This window comes from Artemia franciscana, chromosome 5, assembly GCF_032884065.1.
Source record: "Artemia franciscana chromosome 5, ASM3288406v1, whole genome shotgun sequence".
Lineage (NCBI taxonomy): Eukaryota > Metazoa > Arthropoda > Branchiopoda > Anostraca > Artemiidae > Artemia > Artemia franciscana.
The window spans coordinates 49,283,080-49,301,424 of NC_088867.1; the positions used below are offsets into that span (position 1 = coordinate 49,283,080).

An 18,345-nucleotide genomic window follows, 5' to 3' on the forward strand; every position below is an offset into this window, starting at 1 on the left:
ATGCCATACATTTTCATAGAGCGTCTGAAATTTCAAACAGTTCGTGGTAACGAACTGTAATAAGGAGCGAATCGGCTCAATAGTAACCAAAACTCTAAAAAAAAGAGTTTTGATACCAATAGTTACATCAAAAGAATTGCATTTTAATGCTGATTTTAAGTATATAAGTTTGATCAAGTTTAGTCTTACCCATCAAAAGTTACGAGCCTGAGAAAATTTGTCTTATTTTAGAAAATAGGGGTAAAAACCCCCTAAAAGTCTTAGAATCTTAACGAAAATCACACCATCAGATTCAGCGTATCAGAGAACCTCAATGTTGAAGTTTCAAGCTCCTATCAACAAAAATGTGGAATTTTGTATTTTTGCCAGAAGACAGATTTTTTTTTTTTTTTTCAGGGATGATCGTATCGACCCATTTGTCCTAGAATGTCGTGACACGGCTCATTCTGACGGAAATTGAAATTTCTAGTGTCGTTTTTAATTGACAAAAAAAAAATGGAGGGCATCTAGGCCCCCTCCAACGCTAATTTTTTCCCCAAAGTCACTGGATCAAAATTTTGAGACAGCCATTCTGTTCAACTTAGTCACAAACCCAATAACTATGTCTTTGGGGATGACTTAATACCCCCCCCCCCAGTCCCTAGGGGAGGGACTGCAAGTTACAAACTTTGACCATTGTTATAGTAATTGTTAATTATTAATTATAGTAATTGTTAATTATTAAATGTACAGACTTTTTAGGGGGACTTTTTCGCGTTGGGGTGGGGGTGGGTTGCGAGTAGGAGGTTACGTGGGAGGATTTTTCCATGGAAGAATTTTTCACGAGGGAAGAGAATTTCCATGAAGGGGGCGCAGGATTTTCTAGCACTATTTAAAAAAAAATGATAAAATAAATATATTTTTTTTCAACTGGAAGTAATGAGCAGAATTAGAACTTAAAACGGATATAAAATATTACGTATACAAGGGGATTCTTCTCCTCCACAGTACCTTGCCCTTGACCCTAAAGTATTTTTAGTAGTTCCAACTATTTATTCTAAGGTCTTTCTGATTCAGGGGTCATTCTTGAAGATTTGGGACAAAATTCAAGCTTTAGTGTAAAGAACGAGGTATTGACAAGGGGAAGAACCCCCTCATATACGTAATAAAAATAAACAAATATAGAAGTTCATTACGTAAATCAATTCGTAAGGTACGTATGTTTATTACTAACAAAAACGTTCGTGAAAAAAAAATCTAGTTGCATTTTTAAGTAACCAAAAATTGGAGGGCAACTAGGCCCCCTTGCCCACCCCAGTTTTTTTTTCAAAATCGTTCGATCAAAACTATGAGAAAGCCATTTAGCCAAAAAAATAATAATATGCAAATTTCATTTTAATTATTCATGTGCAGTGAGCCAAAATCAAAACATGCATTAATTAAAAAACGTTCAGAAATTAAATTAAAAAAACATTTTTTAACTGCAAGTAAGGAGCGACATTAAAACTTAAAACGAACAGAAATTATTCCGTATATAAAATGGGTTGACCCCTCGTCAACGTGTCGCTCTTTACGCTAAACTTTTTTAATGTTTTAAAAAGTAGAGTTGTGAGAAAGAGTCAAACTTTAGTGTAAAGAGCGAGGAGTTGAAGAGGGGTCAACTCCTTTTATATACGGAATAATTTCTGTTCATTTTAAGTTTTAATGTCGCTCCTTACTTGCAGTTAAAAAACTTGTTTTTTTTTATCTAATAATTTAAAAACTTGAGGCAGTTTCCTTGAAAGGCGTCGAAGGCGAGACATGTCGTCGAAGTATGTATCAAGACTTCATTTTCAAATTGTTCTTTTCTTTCAGCACGCTGACAACCTTTTTGAAACTTTGGAAAAATTTCCCACCCATGAATAAAACAACAAAATGGATTTAAACCGATTTTTAATTCGTCTTGTGAAGCTTTTTTGTATCCCCCCCCCCCCCTTTGCTCAACAGAATCCAAGTGCAAAAAAAAAATTAAACTTCAATATTATGCTTATTCTTTGAGAGCAAACCGACTTTTCTATTAACAAATGATAGAGGGTCTTAAATAGCAGAAATAGAATGCACTTCTGTATAATTCTATTATTTCTCTGCACCTCTATCACTCTATGCACTTCTCTATTTACTATCAAGAAAAGTAGCCCTTCTCTGCAAACAGCTACAGTTCTTTAAATTTCTTATGTACGGTAAATTCCTTTAAATTCATTCGTATATTTACGGGTTTTAAGCAAATCTAAGAGGGGCTCACGAGGGTGCCTTACTCAACTATCTATAAATTTCCTAGATATAGTACACCAAATACTTAGTCAGTGTTTTAGTCGAATGACTTGTGAATACACCAATATAGTCTATAATGGGCTGTGCAATGGCACTAGACTCTATAGTCCAAACTGGCGGTGCTGATCTCCGTTTCATGGCCCTTCAGCGAGGAAGTGCAATGGGGGGAGGGGGCCTGCCAACCTGTGCTTTCGCACACGCTTCTCGCCTAGCTTACCCACATTTCTCCAGGTACCCATTTAGAGCTCTGTTGACTCTGGTTGAGCTTACTAGTCACGCCACTGACTCCCCCGCCTTACCAAATAACCGGCCAAACCAGGAATCAAACCCCCGTCCACCGGACAAACAATTCCAAGTCTAGCGCGCTAACCACTCGGCAAAGATGGCTAAGGGTAGAGTAGCCAATCAAAAGCAGCATCTGTGGTAACTCAAAAGGCGTTAGGTGACATTGACAATCAGATTTGCGCCTTACTTCCTCAAATAAAGCAAGCTTTAGCAGTAAGTTCATGTGTTTTCTCCTATCTTAGATCTAGACCTCAAAACAACGGAGCTTTCAAGGTTACACACCCAAAATTAAGAGAGCAATAGAGAATCGCTCTTTTTTGGCGATAATAGATTTATCTATTATATAGATATTTGTAGGTATTATTATATAGATATTATATATTATTAGATCGACACTATAGATAACATTTTGCAACTATAAGTACAATAGCTTTCCGGTAAAGGCTGTAAACAATGAACAAGGTCAAAGCCATGTGGTGTTACTTTGCTTTGAAGGTAAATCATACATTTCTAGAGGAATACCTTCAGCAATTGTTAAACTGTCTCAGCTAATAAATAAATTTAAATTTCATGAAAACAAATCTTGAGCATCAGTCAATACTAAGTTATTAATTAAATTGAAATAAAATGAATTAAAGAGAAATGATTAATAATTCAGGACTAGTCACAAGGGTACTAGTCAAAAGAGCCTATCAGACGAAAGGTATAAAAAAAAAAAAACAAGGGTATAATTTCTAATAAGAACTGGAAAAAAATATTACTTCCTTTTCCCAAACCCAAAATTATAAGACCCTTTACCCTTTCCCCCAAAAAAAAACAAGTTTTCCTGAAAGTTTCAACTCGATCCCATAGCTCCAAAACAAAAGAGGGCATTCTCTGGAAGACTGGAAACCATCTACTTCTGATTATGAAAGGACTTTGATGTAGTACTGTCTCCAGCTTCCCCTGATTTCTACTCACAAGATTGGCTTGGTGCTACAAACAATTAACAAGACAAGACTGCTACTTTTAAAATGCGAAAGCATGTACGTGATCAACTTGAAGTCAAACATTTCATTTACCATTGAGCAAATTGCCTGACTATACTGATTCAAGCGATTTACAAGCCAATTTATTAACAACACTTTCGGCTAGCTGCCGAAGGTGTGGATTTTTGCTGTTCCTTTTTATTGAGCTTTGATTTCTCTTATTAAAAAGTCTGCAACTGATTCACTTGACTCCTTAATTTTAAAATATAGTCTTTTTCTGTTGCTAAGGTTTTTACTTATCGAACCAGAGAATGAACTACTTTATTACCTTTTATCTGTTTTAAAGCCAATCCGAAGTTTGTTTTTCTATTTTCCCTATTTTTTCCACCATTCCCACATGTTTCAGAATAACCCTGTATTTCAGTGCTTCCACATTCGAATCTCAAAATTTGGGGACAAGTTTTAAAAATTCATGGAGTTTTCGGGGACAAGTCTTCAAGATTCGGGGGATTTTCGGGGGCACGTTCAAAATGAAATTTCGTTGCCAAAAATTTGGGAGCCAAAATTGGTTATGGCTTCATTTCAGGCTCAAGTACGGCTTGGGTCCGCGTAGTAAATCAAGTTTTTTAACAGAGTAGGTTTTAGAGCCAGAGTGCGGGATTGGAACCCATAGCTAAAAACGATTATTTCTGATATTACGGACAAAACCTCAAAACTGTTTTCAAACTTAAATAAATAGGCTGAATTATACTCTGAAACTTTGTTGCTTTAGGTTTTATATTATCTTTGCTGCTTTATTCTCTTAGCCCGAAAACAAGACTTTTATGTCATTTATTTTCAGAAAGAAGACAAAAATAAAGCATAGAAAGGCCATAATCGCATACACAGCAGTAACAAGTGCAATGATTTCTCCAAATTAATGAATATTCTTCGGCAAGTAAACATGAACTTACACCAGGAATTTGATAAAAAAAAATTACCTGAAAGCAAGGAGCGACAGTAAAAATTAAAACGAATAGAAACAATAACATAATAAGGAGATTGCCCCCTCTGAACACCCGATTATTCGCAACTAAATTCTAACTTAAGCGTAAAGAAAGAGGGGCAATTCTCTTCATATATGTAATATTTTTTGTTCATTTTAGTGTTGCTCCTTAGGCGTAAAAAGCGAGTTCTAGAAATGTAACTTGGTGAATGGATGAAGAATTTCAGCTTCATTTTTGCGTAGCCTATTTTTTATGCTGCTCGTGTGATGGATGTGTATGTCCATCAATTATGGACATACATGACTCGTGTAAAGGGAAAGTATTCAGAAACATTTCTTTTATATTGCTCTGTTTATTTTTTAGTATGAAGGATGTATTTTTGCACATCTGGATGTGGAGTCCATCAAATTGATTTCTGAGTCGCTTGTTCAACAATTGACGGCAAAAAAAATTCTTATGTCATTTTCAGAACATTAATTTTTATTTGTGAAAACATCTTCGTGAATGTAAGTTAAGATTCAGTCGGGTACAATGACTAAATTCTAGAAAACGTAGACTTGGTAGGTTTGGCCTTTGAACAATCGGTTTACTCAAATTTTCTGGGAAAATTTTTCTGGGACTTAGATTGTACCATAAAAGCTAGAGTGAATCAAATGTAGGTGATTCTTAAGGAAATTTCATAAGAATAAGGATTGATGCTGATAAAAAGACGAAAATATTGGCTTTAGCATAACTTCTTTTTTTTAGCCAACTGAGTAACTGTTAAGAAAAAATGTACTTGAATTACTTTTTCATGCTTACACTGAATCAGACTTTAAAAAGAAAAGAAAAAATATTAGAGTAAGAGCTGAAAAAGAGAGTGGGATAGTGACGTGAATCGCTAAGCGAAATTTTGCTCAAGTCGGGAATTTTTGCTCGTAAGTTCATATTTATAGGAGGCTTAGAAAAACTTCGATCTTAGTCCCCCTTTTCCATCGCAGTCTCTGGAAAAAATGCCCTAAAAAAATCCGAAGACTTCTAAGAAGGAAAAGATCTCCAATTCGCCCAAGAAGATCAAACAGGTATCAAAGAAGAAGAAGAATGTTGCCTCAGTGAGTGATTCATGGGTAAGCGTGTCTTGTTTTCAGAGGAACCAACTATCAGCGTTTTTTGTGAATAATTTAATAATTTTTTTTTTTTTTTTTTTTTTTTTTTTTTTTTTTTTTTTTTAATCTAACCAAATGAAATCTTAGCTTAATGATCTCTTTTACCGATAAATTGTGGAGACAAGGGATTTAAAACTTTTTGCATCAATTTTAAAACCAAATAATTGCACTCCAAATTAGATTAAAAAAGTTAAAATTAAATTAGAAATATTAGCATACAAATACTAGAATACAATATTGGCAATTAACACTAAATGAAAAGCACAATAATTTAGGACATTTACCAAGGATGAGAGTTTGCTTGAAGTACGATAATTTTTGTGGATTTTTCTTGGTCCTCTTTTGAAAGCTACAAATCAAGTTTGTAATAATTTAATTTTGTAATAATAATAAAGTGGGGAATAATAATCAAATAGGTTGCCAACTTGGTGATTAACTTTTGTTTCGTAGATAAGTTTAAAAAAAATCGTAGGTAAATTTAATATTTTATGCTCGGATTTCAAATTAATGAGAAACTTTGAAACATAAAACTTCGAACCATTTTGTTTTTGCCTCTTTTATTTTTTAAATCTCTAAGTTACCGAGGTTTTGTTTACAATGTAAAAAAACAACAAATAAACCGGTAAATTGTGTGGAATATACTGTATGAGTCGTAACAATCTTGATATATCGTGTGGGGTACCGAAGAATTTTTATTTTTGCGTATAACTCTGAAATGTTATAACATTGTACTTGGTTTTAAAAGTAAGATATAATTTTCACCGCCTAAGTTTATGTATTATATACTAAAGTAGTTGTTCGGTCACAGTCAATATTTAGTCAAAATTGGATTTTGATCAACAGATATTCGAATTTTAATCAACAAATTTCAGTAATTAGTATCCATGAACAACAAAATAATAAGAATAATAATTAATTACGACAAATGTCAGTCAGTGAAATTGATTAAATAGAAATTCCTTTCACTTCGTCTGTAATTTACCTCAATTTTGATTTAAAACCTTAAACTGGGTCGTAAATTATCAAACTACCTGAGGTAACTTATAGGTATCATTCTTTTGCACCTTTAAAAGAATAACATTTATCTTTTCTTTCAATTCTCTTTCTTTCTTTCTTTTCTTCCTTTCGTCCTTTGTTCTCTTGAACTTATAGTTGTTCTGTGTTTCTGTTTGATGTGCCTCTTATCTGTAGTTTATATTATTAGGTATCTATAAAGTTAGGGAGTTGTATTTATTTCGTTGGCTGCATTTTTTACCCGCCATTGAGCCTTGCAAGAAGACTTAATAACTTTTTTCTTAACTGTTTTTATTTAAATCAATTGATTGATGGGAACCAAGAAGACATTTTTAAAAGCTATCGAACGAGAAAAGCAAGAAATACTCGCATTTACGTCCTAGCGAAAATAAACTCATGGGAGTTATCCCTTATCACACTACTGGAGAAAATTCCTCATGGCGTTCTTTAGCGGAATCATAGTTAAGATCCTAACACTGAACGTTGGACCCAAAACCAAAGAGCTTATCTTACAGTTTTGTAATAAAAGTAGTTTTAACGGTAAATATAAGTTATCGAAAGTACTTGAAAAGGTGATTGGAACAATTTGCCCCCTTTCTTATCTGTTGTCTAAATTATATGGAATATATATATATATATATATATATATATATATATATATATATATATATATATATATATATATATATATATATATATATATATATATATTATACATATTAAATTGTATAATATACAATACTAGCTAATTGGTGGGGCGCTTCGCGCCCCCCAAGCCCCCCCCCCCCGCGGCGCGCGTAAGTCGTTACGTGCCATATTAGTTACGCGCCATTGTAGTTGTGTCCCTGTGTCCCACCTGTGAATAGAGATAGATATAAATATATATGTTTTTAACTACGTAAAACATGCGAATATACAAATTCTTCGCTGTCCCATTGTCTATGCATATAAATAGATTGTCAGGTTTACTGACTCTTGAACATGCAACATATAATTGTCCATGGGAAAAACAATCCGTATTCAGATTTATACCTCATTATTCTAATGATATGTCCCTGTGTCCCAGTCGTCATTTATATTCCCTGTGTCCCGGTCGTCATTTGTGTCCCGGTGTCCCAGTTTGTAATTTCTCTTTGAGTGTCCCGGTCGTCATTTATATTCCCTGTGTCCCGGTCGTCATTTGTGTCCCGGTCTGTAATTTCTATTCGAACAATCCCTGTGTCCCGGTCGTCATTTATATATCCCGCCTGTGCCCCCGGCGTCCCCGTTGTAGTTGTATCCCTGTGTCCCGGTCGTCATTTATATTCCCTGTGTCCCGGTCGTGATTTGTGTCCGGGTGTTCCAGTGTGTAATTTCTCTTTGAGGTTCCCGGTCGTCATTTATATTCCCTGTGTCCCGGTCTACATTTGTGTCCCGGTGTCCCGGTATGTAATTTCATCAGTTGACAAATATGACGTCAGTCGACAAACAACTTCATGACGCATACAGCTCAATCCTTAAAATGACGTCAGTCGACCAACATGGACGTCAGTCGACACACAAACATGACGTCACTCGACACACACACACACACAGACAACTTATTTATATATACGTACTAGCTGTTGGGGTGGCGCTTCGCGCCACCCCAACACCTAGTTGGTGGGGGCGCTTCGCGCCCCCCCCCCCAAGCCCCCCCGCGCGCGTAAGTCGTTACGCGCCATATGAGTTACGCGCCATTGTAGTTGTGTCCCTATGTCCCACCTGTGAATATAGATAGATATATTATATATATGTTTTTAACTACGTAAAACTTGCGAATATACAACATTCTTTGCTGTCCCATTGTCTGTGCATATAAATAGATTGTCAGGTTTACCGACTCTTGAACATGCAACATATAATGGTCCATGGGAAAACAATCCGTATTCAGATCTATACCTCATGATTCTAATGATTACCCTTGAGCTTTGTTGATGGTGATTGCTAATCGACCATTCCCTGAGTCGCCATCGTCATTTATATATCCCCCTGTGCACCCCGGCGTCCCCTTTGTAGTTATGTCCCTGTGTCCCGGTCGTCATTTATATTCCCTGTGTCCCGGTCGTCATTTGTGTCCCGGTGTTCCAGTCTGTGATTTCTCTTTGAGTGTCCCGGGCGTCATTTATATTCCTTGTGTCCCGGTGTCCCGGTCGTCATTTATATCCCCCTGTGCCCCCCGGCGTCCCCATTGTAGTTGCGTCCCTGTGTCCCGGTCGTCATTTATATTCCCTGTGTCCCGGTCGTCAATTGTATCCCGGTGTCCCGGTCTGTATATACATTCGTTTTTTAGTTTTGTTTTTCTCCTTTATTTTTTTCCTTTTTTCTTTTTTTTCTTTTTTAGTTTATTTAGATTTTTAGATTTTTTAGTTTTTTTATTAGTTTTTAGTTTTTTTGTAGTTTTTACCATTTTTTTACTTTTTTATATTTATTAATATTTTTTTAGTTTTCTTTTTCTCTTATTTTTCAGTTTTTTCCTTTTTTTTTTAGTTTTTTCTTTTTTAGTTTTTAGTTTTTTTTTGTTTTTTACCTTTTTTTAGTTTTTTTTAGTTTTTTTAGTTTTTTAGCTTTTTTAGTTTTTTATTAGTTTTTAGTTTTTTTTTAGTTTTTGCCTTTTTTTAGTTTTTTCAGTTTTTTTTAGTTTTTAATTTTTTACCTTTTTTTAGTTTTTTTAGTTTTTTAGTTTTTTTTTTCTTTTTAGTTTTTTTTGTAGTTTTTACCTTTTTTAGTTTTTTTTCTTCTTTTGTATTAGTGTGAAATAATTCAGACGTCATATGCGGACAAACACGACGTCACTCGACAGACAGACAGACAGACATAACCCACAAACAACTTATTTTTATATATATTTATTCATATTTTTTTAGTTTTCTTTTTCTCTTTTATTTTTCAGTTTTTTCCTTTTTTTTAGTTTTTTTCTTTTTTAGTTTTTTTTAGTTTTTTACCTTTTTTTAGTTTTTTTTTAGTTTTTTTAGTTTTTTAGCTTTTTTAGTTTTTTTATTAGTTTTTATTTTTTTTGTATTTTTGCCTTTTTTTATTTTTTTCAGTTTTTTTTTAGTTATTAGATTTTTACCTTTTTTTAGTTTTTTAGCTTTTTTAGTTTTTTTTCTTTTTAGTTTTTTTTGTAGTTTTTACCTTTTTTAGTTTTTTTCTTCTTTTGTATTAGTGTGAAATAATTCAGACGTCATATGCGGACAAACATGACGTCACCTGATCCATCCACAGATCCACTCACAGACAACTTATTTTTATATATATAGATTACGCGCCATATTAGTTACGCGCCATTGTAGTTGTGTCCCTATGTCCCACCTGTGAATATAGATATATATATATATATATATATATATATATATATATATATATATATATATATATATATATATATATATGTTTTTAACTACGTAAAACTTGCGAATATACAACATTCTTTGCTGTCCCATTGTCTGTGCATATAAATAGATTGTTTACCGACTCTTGAAAATGCAACATATAATGGTCCATGGGAAAACAATCCGTATTCAGATCTATACCTCATGATTCTAATCATTGCCCTTGAGCTTTGTTGATGGTGATTGCTAATCTACCATTCCCTGTGTCGCCATCGTCATTTATATATCCCCTTGTGCCCCCCGGCATCCCCTTTGTAGTTTTGTCCCTGTGTCCCGGTCGTCATTTGTGTCCCGGTTTCCCAGTCTGTGATTTCTCTTTGAGTGTCCCGGGCGTCATTTATATTCCATGTGTCCCGGTGTCTCGGTCGTCATTTATATCCCCCTGTGCCCCCCGGCGTCCCCGTTGTAGTTGTGTCCCTGTGTCCCGGTCGTCATTTATATTCCCTGTGTCCCGGTCGTCATTTGTATCCCGGTCTGTATATACATTCGTTTTTTAGTTTTGTTTTTCTCCTTTATTTTTTTCCTTTTTTCTTTTTTTTCTTTTTTAGTTTATTTAGATTTTTAGATTTTTTAGTTTTTTTATTAGTTTTTCTTTTTTTTTCTTTTTAGTTTTTTTGTAGTTTTTACCTTTTTTTAGTTTTTTTAGTTTTTTTTTACTTATATCCTGGTCGTCATTTATACTCCCTGTGTCCCGGTCGTCATTTGTGTCCCGGTGCTTTGTTGATTGCTAATCGAACATTCCTTTTGTCCCGGTCGCTTTCTCTTTGAGTGTCGTCATTCATATTCCCTATGTGCCGGTGTCCCGGTCGTCATTTGTGTCCCGATGTCCCGGTCTGTAATTTCGTCAGTTGAAAACTATGAAATAAATTTTTAATTTTTTCCCTTTTTTGTTTTTAGTTTTTTTTTATTGGTTTTTACCTTTTTTTAGGTTTTTTAGTTTTTTTCTTTTTTCTTTTTAGTTTTTTTTGAAGTTTTTATCTTTTTAGTTTTTTTATTTTTATTTATATTTTTTTAGTTTTCTTTTTCTCCTTTATTTTTCAGTTTTTTCCTTTTTTTAGTTTTTTTTCTTTTTTAGTTCTTTTAGTTTTTACCTTTTTTAGTTTTTTTTAGTTTTTTTAGTTTTTTAGCTTTTTTTATTTTTTTATTAGTTTTTAGTTTATTTTATGGTTTTTTCCTTTTTTTGGTTTTTTATCTTTTTTTAGTTTTTTTTTTAGTTTTTAAGCTTTTTTAGATTTTTTTATTTTGTTTTCTTTTTTTTGTAGTTTTTACCTTCTTTAGATTTTTGCTTCTTTTATTTTTTTAGTTTTTTTCGTTTTTTCTTTTTAGTTTTTTTGTAGTTTTTATCTTTTTTATTTTTTTGTATTTTTAATCATATTTTTTTAGTTTTCTTTTTCTCTTTTATTTTTCAGTCTTTTCCTTTTTTTAGTTTTTTTCTTTTTTAGTTTTTAGTTTTTTTTTAGTTTTTTACCTTTTTTTAGTTTTTTTAGTTTTTTAGATTTTTTAGTTTTTTTATTAGTTTTTGTTTTTTTTGTAGTTTTTGCCTTTTTTTTAGTTTTTTCAGTTTTTTTTAGTTTTTAGTTTTTTACCTTTTTTTAGTTTTTTTTTAGTTTTTTAGCTTTTTTAGTTTTTTTTCTTTTTAGTTTTTTTTGTAGTTTTTACCTTTTTTAGTTTTTTTTCTTATTTTGTATTAGTGTGAAATAATTCAGACGTCATATGCGGACAAACATGACGTCACCTGATCCATCCACAGATCCACACACAGACAACTTATTTTTATATATATAGATATATATATATATATATATATATATATATATATATATATATATATATATATATATATATATATATATATATATATATATTATAATATTATATAAGCCCTACTTGAGCCTGAAAATGAAGCCATAGCCAATTTTGGCTACCCAATTTTTGGCAACGAAATTTCATTTTGAACATTCCCCCAAAAATCCCCCGAATCTTGAAGACTTGTCCTCGAAAACTCCCGGAATTTTTAAAACTTGTCCTCGAATTTTGAGATTCGAGAGTGGAAGCACTGAAATACAGGGTTATTCTGAAACATGTGGGAATGGTGGAAAAAATAGGGAAAATAGAAAAACAAACTTCGGATTGGCTTTAAAACAGATAAAAGGTAATTTTCACTTTGGAACTATGGGGAAAATGAACTTAGGGTTTTTTTTAGATCACCTTAATACATATGATAGGAATTTACAGTTTACCTTAGAAATTGAAATTGCAAATAAAATCTCATTCCTAGATGTTCTAATTATTCGTAACTTAGATGAACTCAATTTTACTATTTACAGAAAACCAACACAAAACAATAGATATTTACATTTTGAATCAAACCACCCCCCACAAGTTAAAAGAGGTGTCGCAATATCTCTTGTAGATCATGCGCTGAATATTTGTTCTGATTCCTTCATTACAGCTGAGCTAGACTTTATCAGGGACATACTTTTTGGAAATGGATATCCTCTTTTATACAATTACAATACAATTAACTGTACACCGATTGAGTATACAATCGTTAATACAATTAACTGTAGAGTGAAAAGACACTCAAATAAAATCAACGACAATTTACCATGTGAAAATCCCGATAAGCCCCAAAACATAATTTACCTCCCGTATATCCCAAAAATCACTAAAAATCTTAAAAAAGTATGCACACAAAATAATCTTTATGTTGTATTTACCAATAATTTGACAACCATAAATCCCCTAAATTCTGGTAAAGACAAGACTCCAGTTACTCGCCAAAAAGGTGTCCAAATCAAATACCATGCGAATGTGGCAAATTCTATGTAGGGAGAACTCACCAGAATTTCGAGAAACGCGTACAACAACTTAAAGATGATATCACCAAAGCTCTGAATTCTAATATTACTTCTGTTTCTTTTGATTCTGCTTTAAGTAGCCACGTTTTCGAAAATCCTAGCCACAAAATACATTTTGAAGAATCCATCATTATTAGCAATGCTCTAGGCATAAAGCAAGAAGTTCGAGCAGCAATTGAAATCAGACTTAAGATTAACAATAATATTTCCTTAAATAGGGATTTAGGTGAATATTCACTGAATGCTTTATACACAAATTTAATTAAAAATGACCTTACAAAATATTAAAAAAAAACCAATAGATATTAACACAGAACCTGTCACAAATAGACCTATAAGATCAGCAGTGAAAAAAGCTAGGCTGACATTAAAAACCTGTTTTTAAATCATTTTCTTTCATTTCATTGAGTTACCTCGTTTCATAACAATTTATTTATCGATCCTGGTTGAACTTTGCTGAAGTAAGAATGCTAGGACTGTTTTAAAAAACTGTTTGGTTTAGTTTTATTAATTTTATCCTCTAGTAAGTTGTTTTTTCTAATTTGTATTGCTGAGGACAGCCCTCGGACATAGGGCCCAAATATTCCTTCTAATTTGTTTCCCATTGTCTTAAAAAATTCCCTATTGTTCTCCTTGTTTTTGGTGTTTGTGATCGAAAAGCAGTATGGTCTTCGTCGTTATTTATATCAAAATAATCAACTCATTATGCTTATTCCAACTATACAAGTTTCATCAAGTTTATTAATATCCACGAAAGGCTACGAGCCTAATTTTCGAAAAAAGGGAACCCTGAAAGTCATAGTATCTGAATGAAAATTACACCACTAGATTCAACGTATCAGAGATCCCTACTATAAAAGTTTTAAATCTCCTATCTGCGAAAGTGAGGAGTTTTGTAGTTTTTCCCAGAAGGAAGATCACGAATGCGTGGTTTATTTGGGTTTTTTATTGGTTTGTTTTCCCAGTGGCGATCGTGTCGATTCATTTGTCCTAGAATGTCGGAAGAGGACTAAAAAAACAACATTAAAAATTCTAGTGCCCTTTTCAAGTGACCAAAAGGATTGGAGGGCAGCTAGACCCCCTCCGACGACCCTTTTTACTCAAAATCGTCTGATCAAAATTTTAAGATGGCCATTTTGTTCAGATTAGTTGAAAAGCCGAATAACTATATCTTAAGAGATAACATGACCCCCCCCCCTCTCACACCTTCTGGGGAAATGTATTTACGTTATATAATTTACCCATTGTTTATCTATAGTTTTGCAATTGGAAAGTATGCATACATTTTCCAGGTAGAGGGTTCAACGTATCAGAGAACCCTACTGTAAACGTTTTAAATCTCCTATCTGCCAAAGTGGAGAATTTTGTAGTTTTCCCCAGAAGATAGATCACGAATGCGTGGTTTATTTGGGTTTTTTATTGGTTTGTTTTCCTAGTGGTGATCGTATCGATTCATTGGTCCTAGAATATTGGGAAAGGACTCATTAAAAGCAACATTAGAAATTCTAGTGCCCTTTTCAAGTGACCAATAGGATTGGAAGGCAGCTAGATCCCCTCCCACGACCCTTTTTACTTAAAATCGTCTGATCAAAATTTTGAGAGAGCCATTTTGTTCAGAATAGTTGAAAAGCTGAATAACTATATCTTAGGAGATAACACGACCGCCCCCACAGCTTCCGGGCAAATGTCTACGTTATAAAATTTACTCATTGTTTGTCTGTAGTATTTGCAATTGGAAAGTACCCATAAATTTTCCGGGGGGGGGGGGGTTCAACGTATCAGAGAACCCTACTGTAAACGTTCTAAATCTCCTATCTGCGAAAGTGGAGAATTTTGTAGTTTTTGCCACAAGATAGATCACGAATGCGTGGTTTATTTGGGTTTTTACTGGTTTGCTTTCCCTGTGGTGATCGTATCGATTCACTGGTCCTAGAATGTCGGGAGAGGACTCATTAAAACGAACTTTAGAAATTCTAGTGCCCTTTTCAAGTGACCAAAAAAACTGGAAGGCAGCTAGACCCCCTCCCACGACCCTTTTTACTCAAAATCGTCTGATCAAAATTTTGAGAAAGCCATTTTGTTCAGAATAGTTGAAAAGCCGAATAACTATATCTTAGGAGATAACATGAACGCTCTCACAACTTCTGGGGAAATGTCTTTACGTTATAAACTTTACCCATTGTTTATCTATAGTATTTGCAATTCGAAAACATGCATACATTTTCCGGGTGGAGGGGACGAATTTTCTGCTGGGAGATTTTCTACGGGGAGAATTTTTCATGGGAAGGAAAGTCCAGGGAATTTTCCAGGAGGTGAATTTGTCAGGAGAAATTTTACACTTGGGGAGTTTGCCTGAATTCCCGTAACGTATTGACATGTTAAGAATAATTGTCCAGTGTAAATTTTCATCAGGATCGAGTTATCTAAAGGGTATAACTATGGGGGAGGAGGGATTTTTCCGTAGAGGTGGAACTAGATTTCCTGACTTTATTTAAAAAACGATCAAAAATTAAAGAAAAAACAAGTTTTTTCAAGTGAAAGTAAGGAGCGACATTAAAACTTGAAACGAACAGAAATCATTAGGTATATGAAAGGGGTTGCCCCCTCCTCAATACTCCGCTCTTTACGCTAAAGTTTGAACTTCGTCCCAATTCTTTAAGACCGACTCCTGAAAAACAAAGCTCACTTAATTAGGGCAATAAGAAGCTTTTATTCAAGTACTCAAAAACTTTTGCATAAAGAGTGAGGTGTTGAGGAGGGGGTAACATACCTCTTGGATGTAATAATTTCTGTTTGTTTTAAGTTTTAACGCTGCTCCTTGCTTTCAATTGAACAAATCTTGTTTTTATTTATTTAAAAGAAGCATAAAAAGCTACAAGCCAGAGGGATTTTGCCTCATTTTAGAAAAATAGGAAAACAACCCAAATGGTTCTTAAATAAAATCAAAAGATTAGATTCAACTTGTCTGAGAACACTACTGTAGAGGTTTCAAGATTTTATCTACGAAATGGGGAATTTGGTATTTTTTGCCAGAGGAAACATCACGGATGCGTGTTTATTTGTTGTTTTTTTCTTAGGGGTTATCACAGTGAACCAATGATCTTAGAGAGGGCAAAATCAAGAGAGGCCTCATTCAAATGGAAATTATAAGTTATAGTGCCTTTTTTAGGTCAACAGAAAGAAACTTGCCCATTGTTTGCATATTGTTTGCTATTGGTTTCATATGGAATTTTTCAAGAGGAATTTTCTGTGATAGGGGATTTTCCACAAAGAGAATTTTACACGGGGAGGAAAATCTCCCGCACATAAATTATTAAAACGAAATTTGCTTATCAATTCTTTTCTTGGCTAAATGGCTTTCTCTTAGTTTTGATCAAATGATAGTTGCCCTCCAATTTTTCGGTTACTTAAAAAAACAACTAGAACTTTTAATTTTTAACGAATGTTTTTATTAGAAAAAATATACGTAACTTAAGAATTAACTTCCGTAACAAACTTTTATATTCTTATGTTTTTAATATGTATATGAGGGGGTTTGTCCCCTTGTCAATACCTCGTTCTTTACGCTAAATCCTATGTTTTGTTCCAATTCTTTAAAAATGGCCCCTGAATTAGAAAGGCCGTAGAATAAATAATTGAAATTATTAAAAATACTTTCGCACAAAGAGCGAGGTATTTATCTCCTCCTAAATACCTCGCTCTTTATGCTAAAGTATTTTTAGAATCCCTAATATGCACAATAATTTCTGTTCGCTTTAAGTTTTAATGCTACTCCTTACTTTCAATTGAAAAAACGTCTTCATGTTTATTTTTTCATTGTTTTTTTTTATAGTAATGCTAGAAAATCCCGCACCCTTTTCATTGAATTTCTTTTCCCACATGACATATTCCTCCAAGAAAAAATTCTCCCACATAGCACCCTCCCCTCAGCCGCACCCCCAAACCAAAAAATCCCCCGAAAACGTCTGTACACTTCTCAATAACCATTACTGTATGAAATGGGAGAAAAATGTCTCCCATTGTCTCTTTGGGAGAAAAATGAGCGTGGGAGGGGGCCTAGGTGCCCTCCAAATTTTCGGTCACTTAAAAAGGGCACTAGAACTTTTAATTTCCGTTAGAATGAGTCCTCTTGTGACGTTCTAGGACCGCTTTCTCGTTACGATGACCCCTGAAAAAAAAAAAAAACACGCACCCGTGATCTGTCTTATGGCAAAAAATACGAAATTCCACATTTTTGTAGATAGTGGCTTGAAATTTTTAATGTAGGGTTCTCTGATACGCTGGATGTGATGGTGTGATTTTCGTTAAGATTCTATGACTTTTAGGGGGGAGGGGGTGTATCCCCCTATTTTCCAAAATAAGATAAATTTTCTCAGGCTCGTAACTTTATATGGCGAAGACTAAATTTGATTAAATTTATATATTTAAACTCAGTATAAAAATCAAATTCTTTTGATGTTTCTTTTAGCACCAAAATTCCATTTTTTAGAATTTCGTTTACTATTGAGCCCGGTCGCTCCTTACTACAGTTCGTTACCACGAACTTTTTCATGAGAAGCTTTTTTAAAGTGCTAAAACACTTCAGCGTGAAGGGTGAGGGATTGAGGAGGGGGTAGCTCCCTAATATACGAAATGATTTCTGTTCGGTTTAAGTTTGAATGTTGTTGCTTACATTCGGTTGAAAAAAAATATTTAGCAAACAGTTCACAGCAATGAACTGTAAGTAAGGAGTGACTCGTCCCAACAGTAACCAAAACTCTAAAAAAGTAATTTTGATAAATATTGACACATCAACAGAATTATGCTACCCATCAGAACCTAGAAGCCCGAGAAAATTTGTCCGTTTTTTGAAAAAAGGGAAACATCCCCAAAAACCCAAGCGACAATAAAAATCACACCATCAGCTTTAGGACATCGGAGAGCCTTTCTCAAGCTCCTATATACTTTATGTGGAATTTTTGATTTTTGTCTTTTTGCCAGAAGATAAATCACAGATGCTTGTTTTTTTTTTTTTGTTTTTTTTTCAGGGCTAATCGTCCCGAATCAATAGTTCTGAAAGATCGAAAGAGGGCTCATTCAAACATAGGGATGGCATGAACTCCCGTTATCCCTGACGGAATGGATGTAATTTGTGCAATTTACCCACTGTTTATTTGTTATTTGGTGTTGGAAAATATACAGAAATATTTGGTAATAGGAAGGAAATTTTCTGTGGGGGTATTTTTCAAGCGGATAATTTTTCATAGGGAGGAAACATCCTGGGAAGAACTTCCGATAGAGGAGGGAGGCGGATTCCCAGGCATGATTTGAAATACGATTGGTAATAAAAGAAAAACTATTTTTTTTCAACTGAAAGTAGTAAGCAAAGTTAAATCTTAAATCGAACA

General features: G+C 33.8%; 1 protein-coding gene and 1 long non-coding RNA gene across 2 annotated transcripts in view; one reads left to right on the top strand and one right to left on the bottom strand.

Moving 5' to 3' along the window:
• The window catches only part of LOC136027528 (zinc finger MYND domain-containing protein 11-like), a 447,024-nt gene that overhangs the window by 304,267 nt on the left and 124,412 nt on the right, over positions 1 to 18,345 (top strand). The window lies entirely within an intron of this gene.
• Positions 8,479 to 9,929, bottom strand: LOC136026785 (uncharacterized). Its single transcript, XR_010617427.1, has 2 exons — positions 9,236 to 9,929; positions 8,479 to 9,182 (listed from the first exon to the last, which is right to left on the bottom strand). It is a non-coding gene; the product is annotated as an uncharacterized LOC136026785 (long non-coding RNA).